The following is a 13,657-nucleotide window of genomic DNA, read 5'->3' as shown; positions in this document are numbered from 1 at the left end:
ATGAAGTTTGTGGCTGGCCCAAAAGAAAAAAAAGAGGGGGCGGGTTGGAAATCACACTGGAAGTGAATAATGTAAAGACTTCTGCTTTCTCATTCAGGGCTCTCAAGCAGCAAAGCAGAAACAAAATATTTTAGGTTCTCGTTTTGCAAATTTGAGGCCACCCTTTGACAGCATGTTCCTCATGATAGAGCATGGTTTGCGTCCTGTCATATATTTTAATGTACAATATACCCCAGAGTCCACACACAGCCCTGCTGGCTGCATGCTGGTCCTATGGAAGATCTCTGGCATATGGCTTATGACCAAAAAATAATACCACTAATATGCACTAATGGCACTAAAATGCTTCCAAATGTCACATCATTGTTTCACAAAGAAACCTTCAGAAAGCTGTGAGAAATCTGCATTGATTCTTCAGATCACGTTTTCTGCCACACCAAAAACTGTATTGCTTTTACACCCCATTTCTAGTGCAAAAGGAATAAACCCTCACAATTACTTGGGTGCTTTTCAAGAATATTTGTGACCTCAAAATGCCCATTGTGTTGCCAAGCTGCAAGAAGGAGTTAATCTGAATTCACGCCTTCAGACACAGTCCCAGTCAATGCTGGCCACAAGAAAGATGCTGGGGGAGAAGACCGGGGTGGCCATGTCCTACTCCACGTCCCTGTGACACCTGGGCCACCAGGGCCCTGCTCTGCAAGTACTGCAGAGTCCACTGCTGGCAAACAAGGAGCAAGAGCCAATTCCTCATCACCCATCTAACGTGAGGTCTGCTGCTGGATTGCACAAAATGGGCACTGCATGAACACAGACTGACTTTGTCTAGGGACAGAGGCGGGGGGAGCATTAGGTGGGAATGTATGAGATGTTGAGTTTATTTTAGGCAATCTGAGCCTGGAAGTCAAGTCCCTTGTGTTACTTAACAAGGTGTGCTGCTCACAGTCTCTCAGACGTAACAGCCTTCACACAACATTAGAACTCATCTTCTTGTAATGAATTCAGATAATTTTGTTAAACTAGAATTGCAGACAGCCCAAGGACATACACTAAATAATTTGCAAGAGTCTGAGTTAACTATTTTGTGGCTGTTTGGACCAGTTCTAACAAAGAAAGATATCTTATGAGGAAGACATGTAACCAGACCACTTGGAACCCAAGCTCAGGGCTATCCCTTGAAAGGAGTGTTCATCTTTTTATTTTCAATAGCAAAAGGCAAATAAAAAGTAAGCCACTAGCAGACTCAGTTGTATTTTGTCCATGGCATAACAGGAAGGGCTGTTCAGCTTTGATTTTTGATTTGCTGTAGGTCTTGAATCTACAGCAGGAATAGTACCATAGGAATAAACAAATTACTGTCTTAACCCAATTTAAAACAGTTTTGGCAGTTTCATGCCATCTATAGAGTAGTATTTAACACATAGTAGCAGCTATCTATTTCTAAAAATGCATGACACACACTTACATATGGAGCAGTGGGAGGCAGAACTCAACTGCACTAGTTTCCTTCTTTATGAGTGAGACCAGACAGACTTGAACATTTAAGTATATTGCCTTCTGTCTCTGAGGAACATATTTGATGTCCCCAGCAGAGCATGGCACAGGGAGCCTATGTTCAGTTAGGCATATTCATAGATCTCTCCTGTTCTTTTAGGAACCACAGCACTCCACAGCCTCCCTTGTGGCTTATATTCTTTATTTCAAGATCTGTCTGTTGGTGGCTTTGAAATACACATTTCAGTGACAGATAAACAGCCTAGCTCAACATATTTAGCTAACCTGTTCATATGACTGCTTAGTGTTACACCAAGCAGAAAACTCAGTCCCACACTTGACTTGTGACAATTTCAGGATTTTCTTTCAGAGAAACGCTGTGTTGAAGGGTGCCATGTGTACAGCAGATTCTTTCAGGTTCAGCTGCAAATGGATAACAGTTTCCCATGTATGGTTGCCTTTGCACTCCACAGTTCCCCAGTTAATTCATTCAGTGGGGGGCTGCCATCATTTTGTATAGTAGCAATTACTATTGGTTTATAATCAACCTGTGATGGAGGCTAGGACCTTTCACTTTGTCAATTGCATCCTGTACCAGCCACTCCATTCCCTCCAGTGATGGATGTAGGTTCAGGAGCATTTACTGCCCCACTCATTCCATTTACTCATTTAAAAGATTGGCTTTTTTCCAACCCTTTTCAATGTCTTCGGTGTTCCATTTTTTATTTTTCATTGTGTCGACACTAATGGTTCAGAAAGCTCTTTGGCCAATTCCTGGAAGTTATCCAATCCTGCAGACATTTAAATGTTTAAGCTTAATATCTGCCATTTAATATCCTCCCTAGTCACTCACTAATGGAGCAGAAGGTAATTATCACCGTATCCTCATACCTTTCATACATCCGTCAAAGACTAAAATGTCTCTTCCACGGAGAAGCCATTTCAAATCCCTTGGCTTTCTTGGTGGCCCTCCCCATCACAGCCAGGTGCCTGAGGCAGCATGAAGGTAGAGCTGGGGCCATGCTGAACTGACATCTTGAAATCCCATAGGAGGGGAGCCCTTAAGCTCCAAACTGATTTATTTCATGGTTTCCTGTACTGTTTCCTGCATCCCCTATCTTGCTTCAGGCCTTCCTTGTTATCCGAGGAGAGATGCATGCATCCCTCTATGCAGCTGCATGGAAAGAAGCCCTGCCTTTGCTGTTACCACAAGGGAGCAAACCAATGCCCTCACAGACTTTCATCCTTGGCTGGGATTTGCCCAATTTCCTTGCCATCTCCCCCAGTAGTCCACTTATAGATTCAGGAAGCATTGCACTAAGCTCTGGATTAGGAGGGGCATAAGGACCCAGCCGCAGAGGAGAGTGGTCAATCCCAGCTGGGTCTGTTTGAGCAGCATCATTGCCATGGTCCTCCACCAACAAGAGGAGCAGTCCCAAGGAACTCATCTAATCTCACCTTGCTGCAAGTACCTCGGATCTGAGAACAGCAAAGTACAACACCAGGACACTGCCAGAAAGGGGAAGGTCAAAATCACATGGCATATAGGGGATATGTTTATGGTCTCTATGAACAGTCGGAAGGTGTATTCAATACTTCCTCCTTCTTTCTTGCATGTCTGAGGTCTCTGCTTCTCCTAAATGACTAATGCCTCAAACCAACATTTTTTTTAAAAAGTGTACTTGGATTAGACACTGGATTAAACTAGCTATGCCCTCAAATACATCTTGGCTTCTGTCACTAAGACGTGGACACATTTTGAAAAACAGTGTCATAAATAAGGGTATTTCTACTTGAAAGTAATTCCCTAAAGCTACAAATATTCTGATTCTCCAAAACTATGAAGAAATATTATTGTTTTCAGACTATAAGAAACAACTATCTCTAACTTTGGATACTGTTTTTCATCACTGGATCTAAAAGGGCTTCTACAAAGGCAACAAGTATTATTATCATTATTATCACCATCATCATTATCATTATTATTATTCCTATGTTACAAAGGGATGAACTACCCTACAGAAAGGCCAAGAGACTATTGGTCACTCATTTGGCCACTGATGGAAGTAGATAGTCAGTTGACTTCCAGTCAGACCTTTTGGTCAGTAACCTGTCTACAGAAGTAGGTTATTTACAGAAATTTGTGCCTGTGAAATAGGTCACAACCACACGAATGGGTAACCAACAGACAGTGGAAATTACTACTTTATTTTTACATGCGGTCTTTTTCTGTCCTTCTCTCTCTGCAGAGGTCTGTGAGATCTGTGTTTCTGAACTCAGACAGTCCAACAGAGAGGATTCAAGCAGCCATTAAAGAACCCCACAGAGATCTATGGATTTTCCAATAGTGCCTGACTATCCATTTAATTCAGCTTCCTTGTGAAAGAGAGATAAGCTTTTACTGTTAGTTACACTAACTTCAGGCCTGCTGACACGCATTTTCAATGCTGTAGCAGGCTGGCTCTGTTAAGAGAATGAAGATTTCTAACACGCAGTAGGACGCGCTGCTGGTGGTAAAATGCATTCATTTCCACAGAGCAGTTTGAAGATTGCACATTGTCCTTAGAGCACAAGAGCTGATTAGGAAAGGGTGCTTGTTGATGGCACTCCTGATGGTCGGATGTCCATCAGCATCGCGATGCCTCTTATCACAAAGCAGATGGAGTACTCCAGCTCTGCTTGCTGCATATCTCTGCAGTCCCTAAGAATGGTAGCAGTGAACGAAACTAAACCTCCAGGTGTGAAACTGTTAGTGAGTTGAGCAGAAATCAGAAATCGGCCTCCTCATTCCAAAACCACGAGTTAAGGAAACCTTTCAATTCTATATAGAGGCCAGGCTTTGCTAGAAAACACCTGAAATTAGGTAATGGGAAATAAAAGTTTCCTCTAAATGGCAAAGACATTTAAGCAGGACACAGAACTACAAACACTTTAGGCAATGAATATGTTGTTTGGAGGGCAAATTCTCCATTTGATGTAAAGTGACAATTATGTTCTTGGTATCAGTTCATGCTTCAGTGATGTAACTGTAAGAAAACTTAGTCAACTATTAAGAATTACACATCAGAATTTATGAACACATGTTTTGGTTGAAAACATCTGAATGGGCTATATTCTTTTCCCTGTGGCATGGATGCACAGCCCTGCACCCCAGCAGAGCTGAACTGCCCATAATACACCTAATCTATGTGTTTTGTGGTTACCTAATCTTATGAAAACTAGAAAACTAGCACCTACAGAAACATAAGAGTTTTCCCAAGTGCATTTCAATTCAGAGTTGTTTACCCAATGACTGTAACTGTACAAATAATTAATTGTTTTATTTAATAATTTACATAGCAAATTAAATCATTCTGTGAAAACTGTAAGTTTGCAAAGATAAGGCTGTGGGCTAGATGCAGCAAAGACATGCAGAACTGAAGTGCTTCAATGATTTTTAAATACTCGACCCTTGAAAAAAGATCAATAGTTTTATGTTATGTCCTGCAGCTGCTGAAATAGAGTCCTTGGTGCCTCAGACTGGCAGTGCAAAACACCCTCTTCATACAGGCACAGAAGCAAGCACTGAGCACTGAATATGCATGAAATGTCACTCCAGAGGCTACATCTGGGTCAGGGCTGCCAGAATCCACCATCCTCAATTCTATTCTGAAAAACAGTTCAACTTAGTGCCTCTCAGTGCAATATTGAGACTAGTTACAGTACAGAAAGAAATGCAAGACCTGAGCTTAGTAATAAAATCTGGGAGACTTGAGCTGCAGACCTCACTCCAGAGGAGGTTTCTGTGTATGATACAGGAGATGTTAATCACAAGACCGGGATATGGAGCTGCCTGGTTCTCTTACAGGTAGGCCTGTGCTATGCCCCCCCTTCTCATTCTTGTTCTGGATTAGATATTAATGTCAAAGGACTTTTAGTAAATAAAATCACTTTTTTATCCCAGTCAAGTCAATTCATTGCAAGAGCCAAAACTTTGGGCAAAGTGTGGGGGAAAACCACTCCCTATAGAGAAACTAGACCTGTGGCTGACCTGGACATGCCTATGGGAGGAGCTGCAACCTGCTCTTGGCTCTGAGGATGAAGACTGTTCTTCAGGTGCATGCACCTGCTGCTGTGCAGACAAAAGGGATGCCTCAGAGAGCCAGGTAGCCTTGTCTGCTGACATGTCCCATAAAACAGCCAGGATGGCAGCTGAACACAGAACTGTAATTGGAGGAGCTGATTTCACACAAGCAGAGCATTCAGGAATTACGAATAGTACAGAATGAGCTATATATGTTTGCTTTAGAACATGTAAAAGACATAGTCTGGAGGCAAGAAGGAGAGGAGAAATCAGATTTCACTAACAGACCCTGCATTTTACAAAGTAGCAAACAGCCCAGTCATGGGACTCACCGTATTTAAGGGGTAAAATCAGAGAGACCTGTTTAGCGAGACTTTTTACAGCACTCTCAATTATGCTGTGCTCCTGGCAGCCAGAAAGATGTGTTTTAACACGTACTTTGGCCTCTCTCACATGGCATATTGCTGCACATTTGTCTTGACAAGCTCTTTTGCTTTACTGTGTTTGTAGCCAAACCGATGTGTGGTGCAAGCAGGTTCAATCCCAGATCAGCTATTGCAGCGAGGGATTTGGCATTCAACACTTGTAATTGTTCTTTTCTCAGGCCTGCTCTTGCACAGCCTTGAGCACTGACTTCTCAGATTTTAAAGCAAGCTGAAAATTCTCAGCCTTTTTTAGGACTGAACTTAAAATAGGCAATCTTGAAAAACTTAAGGCAATCTTGAAACCACCAACACAAGTTGATGAGCAGATTTCCTCCTCCTGATTTTAGACTTGGGTATGAACCTTTTGCTGATCAGATTATTGACTATGTTGGTGAGATTTTCCACAGTACTGGGTATACAAATCAGTTATAGTTTTGGAAGATATAATTTAAGTTGTCACAGCTGCCATAAATCTTTGCATTCTAGACATAAATGGAATAAGTATATAGTATTTTTTTTCTTATAGGCAATGTTATAGAAAAGGTTTAATTATAGGAAAGAGGTCCTATAATAATGCAATTCTGAGTGTGATCCACTTCTAGCTGTGTTTGCATTCATTCTCTAGTCTAAAATGTTTGAAACCTGTGGACATAGTTACAGAATAAAATGTACCTATAAGATAGTAGTCACATCAAGCTGTCTTTCCCAATGCATTTGCTTATTTCATTTTGGCTGCATGGAAATGGTGGTATAATAATGTACCTGTGACAGAAACCAATAGGTTTTGGCACATTTTGAGGATAACAGCTCTCTTGAGAGGACATCAGCTAACACCAAGCCAGGAAAAAAACAAGTTTACTGATAAGTGCTTTGGTAGAAAGACAATTTAATGGGGAGTAAAAGAAATATTAATCACATAATATTTTGTACGATGTAACATGATTTTCATGCACTGGTTTGGTGGTAACAATGTAACTGAACAAATAGCTGGTGAATACCTTTCTCTTTTCTTGTCTGACATTCTGCAGTTCCTGGGAGTAAACAGTACATCGAGCAAGCTGCAGCTGATGCCAACAGGACGCTACTATAGGTATCAAGAGTAACAGAGGGTGGGAAGAAGTGGCTGGGGATCTTTTTTTATCCATATGAGGAATCTGGATAAATAAAGTGAGATTTGTTGCAGGTTAATTTACAGACAAACATGAAAAACAAAACGGTTCAGAATAAACCCATTCCCCCCACCACTCCCCCCAAAAAATCAACCCAAAAAACCAACCAATCCACCCCTAACTTCAAAACAGACAGGAAGGAAGATCACTTTGCATTAGTCTCGTGGAACTAGTAGCTTGGAAGGGTGCCATACAAGAAGCAGTGGGGAATTTTTTGGGAGTGTGTAACTGGCACAACACTCTGTGCTACCTGCCTCTCTGGACTTTCTTCTGCTAGGGGGCACATTAGACCAGGGGAGGAGATTAGAGGAGGTATTTCCAGATTCCCAGCTGCATTTCATTATAGACAACAGGCTTCTGTGAGAATTGGGAATTTCAAAGCACTGAAAGGAAGTGCCAGAGCGTGATTATTTCACAGCCTTCCCTGGGTTACTGCTAAACCAGAGAGCCCTTTACCAACTGGAACCCACCGTGCTGGGAAGAGCTCCAGGTGGTAAGGACTGGCTTCCCTGCAGTTAGGGGTCAGACCTGCACTGCCACGGTTCAGTCAGAGCTCACCCCGATGCAGTGGCTCACTTGCCTCATTACTCACACACTTAAATGTCAAGAACACAAGTGAGCCAGAATGGGCAGGACATTGCTCTCTGCTGAAATGAAAGGCCTTAAAAAAGATGTAGTTGAGTGCATCCAGACACTGGAGGCTCCAGTGAGGGGACAGGAAACGCTGGTGAAAGCACCAAGACCTGGAAAGCAGTAGAGGATGGAAGACTGCCTGCGTGCAGGTGCCTGCATCCCAGGCTGGAGGCAGGCTGCCCTCCCAGGCTCCCACTGCCAGGCTGGCCGGGAGGTGCTGACTCAGACCACCAAGCCCCAGCCTGCTGCAGCTGCAGTGCTGCCCTGCAGCCTCACCACCCTGTGCCCTGCAAAAGCAGGAACACCACACCAGCCTGCCGGCCACGGAAAGCCCCACTGCCATGGACTGCGAGTCAGCACAGCACTGGGGAAGGACCTGCTGCCCCACCACCCTCTTTTTGCCTATCTGCAGCAGGAACCAGATCCAGACTGTGGAAACAACTAAAGCAGATGCAGATGTGCCACTGCATCAGCTTTAGCACAGCAAATCCCATTCCTGCAAGATCACCAGGTCAGAAGGAGCTGGGAAAAACACAGTGCAAAAGATGTCTGAAGGTTATGAGCCCTGCACCATTGGCACACTCCCCCCAGAGGGAGAAGAGCAGGTTTTCTGTGATGGTTAACCAAGCTGCAGATACCACATATGTCTTTCAAAGTCATCATGATATTCCATTACTTAAATCTGGATATTAACATGCGGGACAACCATTACATGTGAATAAAATCACACCCTTTCCCTGGCAGCTAAATACCCAAATACATACTGTGCTCACATATAAATATGTATGTCAACATATGCCTAATGAAATGTCAAAAAGTGGTTGGAATGCATGAGATCCTCCAGGGTTTTTTCCTCCTTTATAAGCTTTTAATGAACAAAAATTCAGCACTGAAATCAAGCAAAAGCTCACTTTTTTATTCATCAGTTACAAAATGAGGACACAGAAGGGTACAGAGAGCAGGTAGATTCCTAGCTCTGAATTCCACTGTTATTAACACAGATAACCACAGGAGGGATAGCCCAAAGTAAACTTGCTCCTGCAACAGTCTCCTCCAGAATGGATCATAGGCAGGTGTATATTCCTTTTAGGAAGCAAACCACTTGTGACAGAGTGTGTGTGTGGGTAAAGATGATGGATACTCTATCACTTTAATTAGCCTCTTTAAGAAAGGCAGATTGCATCAGGCCTAGCTAAAACTGAGAACATATTTTATCCTGACAGACACTCCTTTGGCTGGGCCAGCCATCTTTGAAATCACAAGAAGGACTGGGGTCTGACTGGGGCTCCTGGTCCAGACTCTTTGATACTGATGGCTCTGTCACATGGTAAGCCCATGCATGATTTGGGTCTCCAAAAGTTTTCAACACCTTCTTGTAGCTGCTGGCATGAAGGCGCAGTGGGTGGTCTGCCCCTTACCTACTCCTTTCCCTTCAATGGCTCTTCCTGGGTATCTCAGGAGTGAAGATGCAGCTTGGCACTGTCTCTCCGAGAACCAGAAAGAATCAAAGAACCAAAATTCACCTTTGGGGAGGCAGCATCTACCACCCTCCTGGATGCCTTCTGGGAAGTGATCTGGCTGGCAAATCAGCACCACTGGTGCTTTGCAAATTCTTTTTATGCTCCCGATCTTCACAATTTCTTCTACCTTTGTAGACTGTCCTCTGTCATGACAATCTTTTCAGCTAGTGTTTCTGTCTTCCACAGACACTTCCCAGGGACCTTGGAGTCTTGACAGCTGGGGCTGAGCTGAAGACCTGCCCTGAAAGGAGGACAGCAGCAGGGAGAAGGAGAGAAAGAGAGCATGGATGTAGTGTGCAATGGTAGCGGGAACGAAGGGTCAGAGGCAATAGACCTTTGAGGGAGTGGGCAGCTACCAAAAAAGTCCTCATGTCCTTCCCATCAATGCCCCGAGCCTGCTCTGGGTCCTCTGACCCACTCCTCTGGGTTCCCTGTGCGTGCTCCTCACCTCTGTCAAGTGATTTTTTGGAGACCATGGCCCCTTTTACAGTGATTATGCAGTGCTGCAGCTAAGATTGCTGAACTTTTCACCCTTTTAGTCACTCATTTTTACAAATCATGGCACCATCACACTTCTGCATATGGCACAACCAGGGTCCTGACGAAGGGGCTTACTTGCAGCACCAGGGAAAATAAAAGGAGAAATCAATATTCTAGAGGTTAAAACAGTCCTCAAAGGCCAGACACTCAGCAGCTATAAATCAGTGCAGCAGGATTCAGTACAGAAAAGCTTATGTCTGTTTAGTATCTGGCCTGAAAAGAATTCAAATAATAAAACTGCAGCAACAAGATGGACAAGAATGATTAGATCATTGCCTCCATCCCTCAGGGCTGGGACATCAGGCTACACTGAGTGCTTTGTGCTGTGGTCAGTAAAGCTGTAGCTGGTTCAGGCTCTGCTAAGGCTTTCCACTTCTGTATTCCTAGTGCTTCTTCTTTTACAAATGTATTTTGAGTGAATAATTTATGCTTGGGATATTTAAAGAACAGAAACCTAAATCCTCTATTTACTGAATTGAAGCAGTGCTGGCCTAGAAGGAAACAGCTGCAATGCCTCACTTCCCACTGCCTCTTCTCTGCTGACCTGCTCAGGACCTTCAACCCAGCCCAGGAAAAGCATCCTCTCCAGAGGAGGCAGTTATTAGAAGAGCAGCCAAAATAACTCAAAAATGACCATGGTAAATATCTTAAGGGTCCAGGTGTGCTACAATAAATTTTGGTTCCTTGCATCTTCTATGACAAAGATGAAAGAGATGCCACATTCTCAAAAAAAAAGATCAGAACTGTTCCTGGTAATTTCACATTACCAATTCCTGCAGCTCCAGCCTTCTCTCTCTTTTGAGCACAGAATCCAAATTATGCTGTCTTATGCCATCTGGTGAATCCACAGGGGATGAGTAAACAATACCAAACTGATTTCCCTGTACCAAGGGAACTTGGCTTGCATTCACATTCCCTTGGAGATAAATCGTTATTATTCTGATTGCTAAGGCAGATTCCACTAAGAGCAGAAGGAAAGGAAGGGAAGTGATAAAGAGACCTCCTTTTGCAGTAAGAATGCAGTGGAGATCATGGAGACAAGCTGCAATAATGAAAGCGACCAGAGTGATAGGGGCTGCTCTTTTGATGTTCTGGGGAATTGCAAGCCTTGATTTAAGCAAATAGGTCTGCATCTGCTCTGCAGATAAGCAAGGGAAGAAAAGCGTGGGTGAAAAATCTACTGATTTTTAATAAGGGTAGGCAGTCTGAGGTACATTTTGTTCTCAGTTAAATTGTCAAATAGTAAAAAATGAAAGAAATAAACCAGAGAAACTTGAAAACTGGTTCAGAAGATCTAAAAATGTATAACATAGGGGAGGGGGATTTCATTCAACACATATTAAAATTATTTCCTTTTGTAATTAGATCTCATTAGATTGATGGTTTTAATCTATCAAAACTGTGCAACAGCTTTATGGTAAGAAAGTGATAGAGAGAATTTTGGCCTGCAAAGACCTAGAAGTGCATGAAAACAGGCATGTCCATAGGTGCCCCATCATGTAATTGGGCAGCTGTAGAGTTTTCAGAAAGAAACAGAGCACAGATTTTGGACCAGAGGCCTACTAGAGGCAATAGAGTCTAAAGGGTGACCAGAAATGATTCTTGGTATCTTACATGTTTTCAGGTGAGGTCACATCTGATTTTTTCTCAGGGGGTGGTTTAAGCCATTAGTGCACTGGTCAGGGGCGAGGCTCCTTTCCAGTGCCTGTTGCAGACTTCCCAGCACCACTTGACTCATGGGCTTATCCCTGTCCTTATCAATTGCATCTCCCTGACAAGTGCATCCAAGTCTGAGGGCAGCCCAGCATGCTCCACACCTGAGCAGCTGCATCTCCCCAGCAAGGCCAGCACATCCCATGGTGCTCAGAAACACGAGTGACGAACCCCATGTAGGATACATCCCAACAGTTGCACATCACTGTCCTTGCTCCCAGCGTGTGCAAGAGCACTTCTTCAGGATGGCTGCCCAAAGCAGCAGATGACAGATTGCTGCTTAGCACAGTGGTCTGCTATCAGAAGGAGAAGAGTTGTCAGGAATGTCCTACTTAGGGGATGAAAAATGCACCATCTATAGACTTAGGAGCTGTATGAGTCATTATGGCAGACATAGAAGGAAAAAAAAATAGTGTCCCTTAAACTTACTGCCATATCATGGAGGAGAAAAAAAGAAAAAAAAAAAGGCAAGTCATAATGCCCTTAAGAGACAATGCAAGCATCTACTGGATGAATCTGGGGAGAAAGGACAACTCAAATCCACAAAAGCACACCTCAGTCAGTTGTAGGGGTAGCAATTAAACTGTTGGGAAAGGGATGTTTCCTCAGTGTGCAAAGAGAAAACATTTTATCATCTAACCCAGTGGATAATCATAATAACATGAAGGAGGAAAAACACATTTGCAAGTAGAAATGAATAATATCCTATAGAGAACAGCAGGTCTAACATCCAGCAAGGACCAAAAAAAAGTGGAGGTACTAAATCACCCAGGCAGCAGACACCAGGGAAAGAAGAAGGACCCCCCAGTCTTCCCTCTGGCACTCACTTTCGTCTCAGGTGGTGGCAGAGGGGAACCAGCGAGGACAGGCAGGGTGTCTGAGCTCCCACCTTGGAGAGGGATGGGGAAAAGAGGCTGGGACCAGGCTCCCATGGGGATCTGCTGCAGGCAGGGATTTGGCAGCCTGTCCAGACAGGTCCTGCAAAGGGAGGGGAGAGTTTTTCACTCTGGTTTTTGTTTGTTTTTAAACACCAACAGTATTTCCCAGTGTTTATACTCATGTTTGCACTCATTAGCAGCAGTTAATACACCATCTTTGCCGTGATATTTGTGGATTCATAAGGCATTGGTACAGCAGAAACTTCCTCAGCCGCAGGGTGTTTGGTTTGTGCAATTCGTTTTAGGAAATCTCTCTGGATTTTCCCAGGTTTTGTACAGAGTTAGTTCTATTGATGGTTGTGTCAGCAGTTCAAACCCTTCTTTGCTTTTGATATGTTCTCATGGCTGTGCTCCATAACACTCAAAAGGCCAGCTGGGAAACAAAAGGAACCTCTGAGATCAAAAGGCTTCCAGCTTGTATGTGACCTACACCTGTGACAGGCTTACCTTGAGAAAAAATCTGCTTCTGAATTCTTTTAAGGAGAATGAAGTGTTAAGGATGTAAGATGTATATGTATATATAGATGTAGACGTATGTATATAATTTTTTTTTTCACACGTTGACAGTCTCATTCTTATTACAACTCTTCGCAATAGGAGAGCTTGTGTGTGAGCCAGGTGTGATGAACTTTGGGCTCTGGGCTTCACCAGGACCCGTTAACACCGTTAACACCATAACCCGTTAAGCATAACTATCTCCGGTAATTCTTGTAGATTCACATCTGATTATCTGTCAGGTCATATTTTCTTTTTTTAATTTTAGTCAAAACACAACTGATACTGAGCCGATACTTCTTGTAATACCGTCCTTCACCACCCCTCCTCCCCAACATGGCGTTTATATACTCAGGGAGGGTTTTCAGTTAATTCCTCCGAAACGAGCAGGAGCGAGGTCCACACTTCTGCCAGCGTTTCGTCGGTGCGGTCTATCAGGCTGCACAACAGCGGCAGGCTGCGAGCTACTCTGCAAAAATAAATTAGAGGCAAGCACGGCTTAAACAGAGAAGCGACCTGTCCCCCCCGCTGTCGCCCGGCCGGCCGCCCTCCCGGCCCGGCGGCGGGGCCTCCCGACGGGCCGGGCACCGAGCACCGAGCACCGAGCGGCGGGGGCAGACGGGAGCCGGCCCCGGCCCGCCCGGGGCCTGCGGGCATGGACGGGCAC

At 43.9% G+C, this 13,657-nt stretch overlaps 1 long non-coding RNA gene across 1 annotated transcript; it reads right to left on the bottom strand.

The window, feature by feature from the left end:
* Positions 1 to 6,848: 6,848 nt before the first annotated feature.
* LOC118699254 (uncharacterized) lies at positions 6,849 to 13,515 on the bottom strand. The gene is made up of 2 exons (XR_004982050.2): positions 12,385 to 13,515; positions 6,849 to 7,136 (listed from the first exon to the last, which is right to left on the bottom strand). It is a non-coding gene; the product is annotated as an uncharacterized LOC118699254 (long non-coding RNA).
* Positions 13,516 to 13,657: the final 142 nt, after the last annotated feature.

The sequence above is a fragment of the Molothrus ater genome, chromosome Z (genome assembly GCF_012460135.2).
Source record: "Molothrus ater isolate BHLD 08-10-18 breed brown headed cowbird chromosome Z, BPBGC_Mater_1.1, whole genome shotgun sequence".
NCBI classification, from domain to species: domain Eukaryota; kingdom Metazoa; phylum Chordata; class Aves; order Passeriformes; family Icteridae; genus Molothrus; species Molothrus ater.
The sequence above is the reverse complement of the archived record's forward strand: the minus strand, read 5'-3'. Positions and strand labels throughout refer to the sequence as shown.